This window comes from Notolepis coatsorum (assembly GCF_963971535.1).
Source record: "Notolepis coatsorum genome assembly, chromosome: 4".
Taxonomy (NCBI): domain Eukaryota; kingdom Metazoa; phylum Chordata; class Actinopteri; order Aulopiformes; family Paralepididae; genus Notolepis; species Notolepis coatsorum.
In genome coordinates this window covers 129,135,230-129,145,304 of record NC_140168.1, presented here as the reverse complement: position 1 = coordinate 129,145,304, position 10,075 = coordinate 129,135,230, and positions in this window count along the sequence as shown.

Sequence of the window (10,075 nt, the reverse complement as noted above, 5' to 3'; positions counted from 1 at the left end):
CCGGACAGGCCGCACAGCCCGCGCGTGTAGTTTTTCTCCTCACTTGAGAGAAAATTTGTGGAACTATTATAACAATAATTACCTCATTTACAAGTTGTATTTAAGTTTGCAAATAAGGGCAAATAAGGGAACACATTAATGACAATTCAAATATGTAAAAAAAATCAAGATTTCGATTTTTTGGATTTTCTGAACAGCAAGACATTTTCTTCATTTCAGAGCACCTCCCCCTTGCGAATCAAATCGGGTTTGGTCACGTCGAGTCACATATGAGCTTTTTAATATTGTTTTTGTTAATGTTTATGCTCCAAATGTAGGATCTACCAGGGTTCAGTTTTTAAGTGAAATTGGAGTAGTTTTAGGTCAGTGTGAGCCTGAAGACTTTTTATTTTTGGGAGGTGATTTTAATTGTACGGAGAATGATCAGATAGATAGGAATCACAGTGAACCACATCCTGCTTCAAAACAAGATATGAAGCAGCTTGTGAACACTAATGATTTAATTGATGTATGGAGGGGAATCCATGATAAACAAAGACATACACTTGGACTCATTGTAGAGAGAGTCGTTTTTCTATGGCCAGATTAGATAGGTTTTATTGTTTTATTGTTTAGTACTGTGAAGGAGTGCAGGATAATACCTGTAGGTTTTTCTGATCACTCAATGGTATCATGCAATGTCAAATGTTAAACATGCAAGTCTGCATACTGGCATTTTAACACGGCTTTGCTTTTAGATGTGAATTTTAAGGGAAAAAAAATGTGTATTTTTTTGGAAGCTTTTTAGAACTAGGAAAGGGGATTTTGCATCCTTGAAACAGTGGTGGGATTGTGGGAAAGTGGAGATTCGACAGCTTTGTCAACAGTACGCTCTCAGTGTTTCTTGGGACATCACCAAATCTATGAGAGATCTGGAGATTGAGATAGTGGAGCTGCAGGCTTCTGCAGAGTCCACAGGAAATCGAGGGTATAATGAAGACCTCAAATAAAAAAAAGCTGTACTGGCAGACTTGTTGGGCACTAGAACACAGGGGGCACTGGTCCGGTCACATTTTCAGAATGTTGCGCTGATGGATTCGCCATCAAAGTTTTTTTTCAGTCTGGAAAAAAGGAATGGACAGAGCAGGTTTATCCATGCTCTCTGTTCGGATAAAGGGCAGTTTATAACTGAAGCCAGGGATATCCGGCGGAGGGCTGTTGATTTTTATGCTCACTTGTTTAAAAGTGAATATGAGAAGGATGAACCGGCGTTTGAATCTTTCTGCAGTGGTCTACCTATTGTTTCAAAGGAGAGCGATAAGGAGTTGGAGGACCCATTGACCGCAGAGGAGGTGGACTTGGCACTGCAGAGCATGCAGGGGGGGAAGGCTCCTGGGATAGATGGGCTCCCACCAGAGTTCTATAGAGCTTTCTGGAACGAATTGAAGGAGGATGTGTTGGAGGTTTTTAATGAGAGTTTTGAGGACTCATTGCTGCCTCAGGGTTGCAGGAGAGCAGTTCTGGCTCTGTTGCCCAAAAAATGAGACCTCCAAGAAATAAAGAACTGGAGACCAGTGTCGCTTTTATGTTGCGAATATAAGCTGCTGTCTAAAGTACTAGCCAACAGACTCAAAAAGGTGATGGACCAGGTCATCCACAGGACACAAATGTACTGTGTGCCTGGCAGGTCCATTGTTGACAATGTGTCATTAATTCGAGATCTTTTGGAAGTCTCTGGTTCAGCGGGTTTTGATGTGGGTCTGGTTTCTTTGGACCAGGAAAAGGCTTTTGATCGGGTTGAGCACCAGTACCTATGGAAAGTGTTAGAAAGGTTTGGCCTCAGCCCTGGATTCATTGCCAAGATGAAGGTGATGTATAAAGACATTGAGAGCATGCTGACAATGAATGGTGTTTTGAGTAAACCTTTTAAGGGGGTATAAGACAGGGTTGCTCTATGTCTGGTATGCACTATGCTTTTTCCATTGAACCTATGTTGCACAATGTTCGTTCTAACATAAATGGCCTGTTTTCACCTGATTTTTATCTTCATATGCTGATGATATTGTTGTGATCATAAAAAATCAGCAAGATGTGACAGTTTTGGGCAACATTGTTGAACATTTTGGGAAGATGTCAGCTCCCCAAAAGTGAACTGGGCAAAGAGTGAGGCTGTAGCAGTTGGGAGGTGGGCGACAGGTCTTCCTCAGTTGCCAGGAGGTTTATGCTGGAAGAGGGGGGGGTTAAAGTACCTGGGGGTTTACTTAGGTGATGATCAGATGGTACAGAAGAACTGGGAGGGAGTGGTAGAAAAGGTAGAGGGGAAGTTGAACAAGTGGAGGTGGCTGTTACCCCAAATGTCTTACATAGGGAGGGCTCTGATCATCAATAACTTGGTTGCATCAACTAGGGATGCACCGAAATTTCGGCCACCGAAAGTTTTCGGCCGAAAATTACCAAAAATGGCCTTTCGGCTTTCGGTCGAAAGAGTTTTTTCACCGAAAATATATCACCGAAACAGAAACAACCTGTAACCTAACGCGTGTTGTTGTGATGATGTCATCAAAACGTGGCTTCAGTCATTACATGCACGCTGTTTCTATGTGTCGCGCTGTTTCTATGTAAACTCAGCACGCAACGTGTCCAATAAATGCGTCTTTAACATGCTTTATATCCTTATTTACTATATGCCCGTCGCGGTTAACTTAAGAGGGTGGGATTGTGTTTCTCACATTGACACTGTCTGTCGTTGATAATATCATCTGAAGAGCATTATTATTATTATCATTCTCGAGAATACACGTCGCGCGTCTACTGTGCCAAAGTCAAGAGAGCACATTCATCTGCGGACTAGAAAGGTGCGCTCAGTAGAGCACAGATGTCCGCCACTTGACTTGGAATTAATGTACTGTATGCATTCAGAAGTGCTGAATAAATGTTTTATGGACCCATAATAGTGATTATTTATTATTTAAGTTAAGTTTTGCCATAATCATATATTTTTCCATAATCAGGTAGCTGAACAACATTGGTAAAAAAAAATCTATTCTATGAATCATTTTCGGCCTTTCGGCATTCGGTTTTCGGCCAACTGTTTCCTATTTTCGGTATCGGTTTCGGCCAAGAATTTCCCATTCGGTGCATCCCTAGCATCAACTCTCTGGCACAAGCTAAAATGTCTGGAGCCCCCTGCTGGATTATTAGGAAAAGCGCAGTCTGTGATGGTTAGTTTTTTCTGGGATAATTTGCATTGGGTGCCACAGAGTGTACTTTATCTGCTGAAGGAGGAGGGGGGTCAGGGTTTAGTGCATCTGGAGAGTAGAAAGGCAGCGTTTAGATTGCAGCATATCCAGCGGTTTTTAATAAGAGGTGACAATGTTGTCTGGAAACATGTAATGAGTGCCATTTTAAAGAGAGTGGAAGGGGTGGGGTTGGATGCATCTCTGTTTTTAACTAACTGTAATTTTGCACATTGGTGTGGAATGCCTCCTTTTTATCAGAGTCTTTTTAGAGCATGGTTTTTCCTTCAAGGTCTAAAGTAACTAGCTCCACCTTCTCAGAATGTTCCCTTTTTTTTTTTACATAATGTAAAATTACAGATTCATACCTTCAAAATAAGCCATCAATTGTCAAATTTGAGACGATAGTTTTCAATCAATGTCCTATCAAACATTCTGGTAAAATCCTAACTACTTTTCAGGATGGACTTGAACAGGATCCAAGTTCATTCAGCTATCTGATGAGAGAACTACACTCCCAGAATTCAATGTGATCATTGTCACTAGAACCATTTCACACCTGGAGCAAGGGCCCAGTCATTCCTTTGTTATTCCAGTGAATGGACCCAGTAGGAGGCCTAGCCTAGCGACAAGCGGCCACTACATAGTTGGGTATTGAAAAAATGCTCATATCCAAAAGTAGTAGATAGATATAGGTCATACATGTAGGTATGCACTTGTCCTAATATACTAACCTACACTGTAGCACTCAACACTTTGATGAACATTGTTACTCAGCTGATAGAGGTGTGCCCTTCCTCAATAAATCCTGAGAGAGAGAGAGAGAGAGAGAGATAGAGAGAGAGAGAGAGAGAGAGAGAGAGAGAGAGATGGTATTTACAGTACTGTACCATATCACATTACCATGTACTGTATTGCAGGGTGCTAATGCCCCTTTTGCAGCATACCATGATTACTTATATTGAGATGTTTCAGTACAGTGGATGGTACAGTATATACAGTAAAGTACAGTATATATAGTACTGTAAGAAAAAGAAGCAAACCAATAACAATTTGTGGTTGTATTTCTCTAGAATGAGAGAGAGAGAGAGAGAGAGAGAGAGAGAGAGAGAGAGAGAGAGAGAGAGAGAGAGAGAGAGAGAGAGAGAGAGAGAGAGAGAGAGAGAGAGAGAGAGAGAGAGAGAGAGAGAGAGAGAGAGAGAGAGAGAGAGAGAGAGAGAGAGAGAGAGAGAGAAATAAATTCTGGATTTGCTTTTGTTTGCCTTCAAACATGGTCTCCATCACTTCAGTCATACATTTCTTGTGTTTAGCCAACACCCATGCCACTGAGTGAGGACTTGGTTGCTTCACCTTTGAATTGCAGCGATTTTCACTGTTGACTTTTATTTTACTGGCCATCTTTGAACATGCCATATTTTTCTACTAGCTGCCTGCTGGCAAAACTATGCTACTCGCTACAGTACCTGCAGATTAGACTACCTGTATATGCGCTGTCAACTCTCACTCTGACTCCGACCCGTTGAAAGAGACAACGCGCATTTCGTGAAGACCCGCCCTACTCTGCCTCTGATTCGCAGACTGTGGGTGGGGGGGGGGGATTCTGACGGGACGCTGAATATGATAGGACCAAAGCAGTAGACAGACACAGGCAGTTGGAGCAGTGCAGCCGGACAGGAGCTTGCAGAGGAGATAGCGGAGAATTTCGAGGATACCTGCTATACGCACTGATGACAGGATATATTTCCTTCCACTTGGTATCACTCTCGAATCACGTTTCAACCACTAACGTTGCTGCCATGAGCCTTCGCTATGGTAGCCTACAAGTGATAAAATAAATAAAATGCCCAACTCGCTGTACAAGAAATTCCTTCTGTGTGTGTGTGTGTGTGCTCTACTGGGCGCACCTTTCTACTCTAGAAAACTGCGAGATAACTCATAACTCGTACACACACGCACTCTACTCATACAGTAGTTGATGTTTTAGCATGACGTGGGTATATACGTGGCGTGTGTGAGGAAGGGACAGGAGGGAGAGTACAGGGACCAGGTGGGAGCCTTCAGCGACTGGAGCGAACGGAACGGCCTTCTTCTGAACACAAAAAAGACCAAGGAGATGGTACTGGATTTCCGCAGGTCGAAACCACCTCTGCAACCAGTCAGCATACGGGGGAAACAACATTGCGACGGTGCAATCATACAAATATTTAGGAGTGCACCTAGATGATAAGCTGGCCTGGGCTGCTAATGCGGAAGCACTTTACAAGAATGGACAGAGCAGGCTGTTCTTCCTTAGGAGGCTCAGGTCTTTTAATGTGTGTGGGGAAATGTTGTTTATGTTTTATCAGGCAGTGGTGTCAAGTGTGCTCCACTACGCCGCTGTCTGTTGGGGTGGTAATACCACGGCCAGGGACACCAGACGGCTGGATAAGCTGGTCAAGAAGGCTGGCTCAGTGGTAGGGAGGAGACTGGACCCACTGGGGACCGTGGTGGAGAGCCGCACTCAGAGCAAGCTGCTGGCCATCATGGGCAATACCAACCACCCTCTCCACCACACCCTGGTGGGGCAGAGCAGCAGTCGCAGCGGACGGCTCATCTCCCTGCACTCATGGACTGAGCGGCACAGGAGGTCCTTTGTCCCCACAGCCATCAGACTGTACAACAGCGTATTATAGTTACACCTGTTTTTACACCTGTTTTTACACCTGTTTTTACATCTGTTTTTACACCTGTTTTTATACACCTGTTTTATCTAATCACGCTCCTATTTTAATTTTAATTTTAATATTGATGGGTATGATTTAATTGAATTTTATCATGTACTTATTTTAATTCATGATGCAGACATAACGTGTAACTACTGTATGGGAACGGTCAATGTCTGTATACTGTGTGAGCTGCGAGATACCCTGAATTTCCCCAAGGGGATTAATAAAGTATCTATCTATCTATCTATCTATCTATCTATCTATCTATCTATCTATCTATCTATCTATCTATCTATCTATCTATCTATCTATCTATCTATCTATCTATCTATCTATCTATCTATCTATCTATCTATCTATCTATCTATCTATCTATCTATCTATCTATCTATCTATCTATCTATCTATCTATCTATCTATCTATCTATCTATCTATCTATCTATCTATCTATCTATCTATCTATCTATCTATCTATACACGGGCGAGGATGAAAAGCATGTTAGACTACTTTTTATTCATAAGTTAACGTTCCGTCGGGTCCGTGTGTATTCTCGAGAATGATGATAATAATAATGCAGTCCACCTCTTCCTTCTTTCCTTGCACATAAAAAGCAAGTAGTTAATGGTTTATCGCGACGTCATAGACTGGTCTCTGATACCTCTCACCTCTGCAGGGTCTAACACCTATTCACAGCGCACACACTTCTCTTGTGTGTGTGCGCACGTGCATGTATGTGCGTTTCGTGACGCGCTGTAGTTCTCTGGCAAACGGAGATAATTACAAGCATCTAGCAAGAATTAAACGTATTTAAAAGTCGTATTACGTTTAGCAAGTAAGGAGACATATATAGTACATCTCAAAGCACTCGAAATTGTCATTTTTCTATTTTTACAGATTTCTGAAAAGCGCGACTTCCAGAGCATTTATGAGTCATTCTAAATCCCTTTGTTCTCCGCCCACGGGTCCAAAAAGCCCCGTCAACCTTGAAGGGTTAAATGGAACAGACTGGAGCTGGAAACATCACTGTTCTGGCTGAGGCATGCAGTGGATGTAGCTGGGCCAGGACTTCACAACACGGTGGCAGTGGCTTCTCTACTGGGTCTGAGGTCATCCCGTCATACCAGAGACATTTTAAATGCATGGACTGGAAAACTGAGCACTGAGGAACAAGGCATGTTACGAGAATACTCCAGTGGAACAGAAAGTCCCAACGAAGGGGATCCGTTCCCTGAGTTGGGTATTGAAATTGATCAAACAGGACTGACGGGACCCATGTTGGGTTGCTCATATGTTTTACCTACGAACCTGTATATGTTAAATGGGAAACATTTGTATAAGTATTGTGTCAAAGCGTTGCATAAATCTCAATTGAGTGGAAGAACAGACACTGTGTGGAGAGAGAGACTGAGGGTCCAAGATACATGTACACCAGTGTGGAGAGTGCTGTTTAAGCCACAGCTAAACAAAAGGACAGGTGACCTTCAGTGGAGGATTTTGAAAGGGGCAGTACCTCGGAGCCCACATATCCGAGGACTTGACATGGACCACACACATTGACAGTGTTGTGAAGAAGGCACGACAACGCCTCTACTTCCTCAGGCGCCTAAGGAAGTTCCAAGTCAGTCAGAAGATCCTTAGGAACTTCTACTCATGTACAATAGAGAGCATCCTGACCGGCAACATCACCTCCTGGTTTGGGAATAGCACTGCACAAGACCGTAGCAGACTACAAAGAGTGACACGTTCAGCCGAACGCACAATTAGAGGGGGGCTTCCCACCCTCCAGAACATTTACAACAAGCGGTGCAAGGGGAAGGCTAAGAGAATTATTAAGGACTCGAGCCACCCGAACAACTGCCTCTTTGAACTGCTGCCGTCAGGCAAGCGATACCGGAGTCTTATGGCGAGCACAGAAAGACTCAGAAGGAGCTTCTATCCCCAGGCCATCAGGCTGCTAAACGAACAATAATCGCTAAACGAACAATAATCACTATGCAACAACCATCAAATGCACACAGCACACACACCCACACGCACACACTCACTCAAACAAACAACACACTGCAGCACCCACTCTCCACACTTTAGATCACACAAACACACTTACACTTTATATTTATTGATAAAGGATTTGCACTACAACTCGTACACCTACTGTGAATTGTACCTAAACTGCACCTCGTCCATTTATGCCTTGCACTATATAGTATTGTATATTAGTACACTGCACAGTATTGTATATTGTATGGTAACTACGTCTACGAACATTGTACATATGTCTAAACTGAACACTGTGACCTTTTTTTTTTTTTTTTTTTTTTTTTTTTTTTTACTTCTATTTTTTACTATGTTTTTATTTCATACTTATCTTGTCATGCACAGTCTCTGGAGCGCAACAGTAAGAAGCATTTTGTACAAAAGTATTCTGTACTTCTGTATGACAACTATTAAAGAAACTTGAAACTTGAAACTTGAGTAGCAGTTAATTGTTTTGTTGCTAAATTAAACCCCACTGTAACAATTTGTTGTCCTTTTTGTCAGGAGCCAGAAACTATTTTTCATTGTTTTTTAGAATGCAAAAGACTTGAAGGTCTGTTCGAAACATTGAATAATGTGTTTTTGAAATGTGGTGAGAGTTGGAGTGAAATAGCTTTTGTGTTTGGGGCTGGTTACAAAAAAAACAATTTAATGAAGTGGCAAATGTTGAATTGTGTTGTGGGTCAAGCCAAAATGGCCATCTATAAGACCAGAAAAATACAAATGGAGAATGGCTTAGGTGGTGAGCTGATGCAAATGTTTAAAGCATTGGTAAGAGCCAGGGTCAGAGTGTATTTTAGGTTTTATTCCCTAATGAATAATATTGATGAATTTGTGTTTCGGTGGAGTTTCAAGGAAGTTATTTGTTGTGTTGTAGAGGGGCAGCTGTGTCTTAACACTGTTTTTATGTGAAATGTCATGTGGTTTTTTAGTGATAAGAACACGTGTATGATGTGAGATACAATGTGTATGTATGTAACTGTATTGAGACACACCTTGTAGTGATTTTATGTAAATAAATGTTTTTTCTAAAATAAAAATACAATTTTAAAATCTCTCTCTCTCTCCCCTCCCCCCCCTCTCTCTCTCTCTCCCCCTCTCTCTCCCTCTCTCTCCCTCCCTCCCTCCCTCCTGGGATAATGCAGAGTGGCATGGTGCACAAGCTGCAGATAAATGACACACACTGAACAACCTTCATAGTGTGTGTGTGTGTGCATTCGTGACTGATTTGTATAAATTAGCATCTCCCTGTTTGTGTGTGTCCAGTCCCCACATGTGTGAATGTGTGTGCCACATACTCAATTTCCATAAACAAGTAAGATCAGTAGTACAGTCCTGTTTCTTCCAACTGCGCATCATCTCAAAAATCAAGTCCTTCCTCTCCCCCAGCGACCTTTATAAAGTCATCACCATGCTCATTCTCTCACGACTGGACTACTGCAATTCCCTCTACTCTGGTCTCCCGGAGAGAACCATCCTCCCCCTCCAGCGCGTTCAAAAGGCTGCTGCCAGGCTGGTCTCAGGCACCAGTACGAGGGACCACATCTCCCCGGTCCTCGTCTCTCTCCACTGGCTCCCAGTGAGGAAGAGAACCAACTTTAAAATCCTGCTTTTCACCTACAAAGCCCTCAATGGTCTCACTCCGGCCTACATTGAGGAACTCTTAGTCCAACCCGTCAGCTCTAGATCCCTCATATCTAATGACCAACTGTGTCTGAGGGTCCCGCGGGCCAAACTGGTGACAAAGGGTTTCCTTTGCAGTGATGGCGCCGACACTGTGGAATAAGCTCCCTCTCAATATCAAGTCTGCCAACACCGTACAGACATTCAAGGCCTTGCTTAAAACCCACATTTTGGTTGTGGATGATCACTAGTTACTATGCTGTTGTGTTATGTGTCTGAGGTGTTCTTATGTTCTCTGTCTGTCCCGTCTGCCTGGTTCCCTTTTCATTGTCCTGTCCATTTATTCATATTACCCCCCCCCCCCCCCCCCCCCCCCCCCCCCCGGGCTGCGCCCCGGACCGATGTAAAATTGGCTAATTGATATAAATGCTAATATCATATCATATCATATGTATTTGTGTGTTTGAGAGAGGGAGAGAGAGAGAGAGAGAGA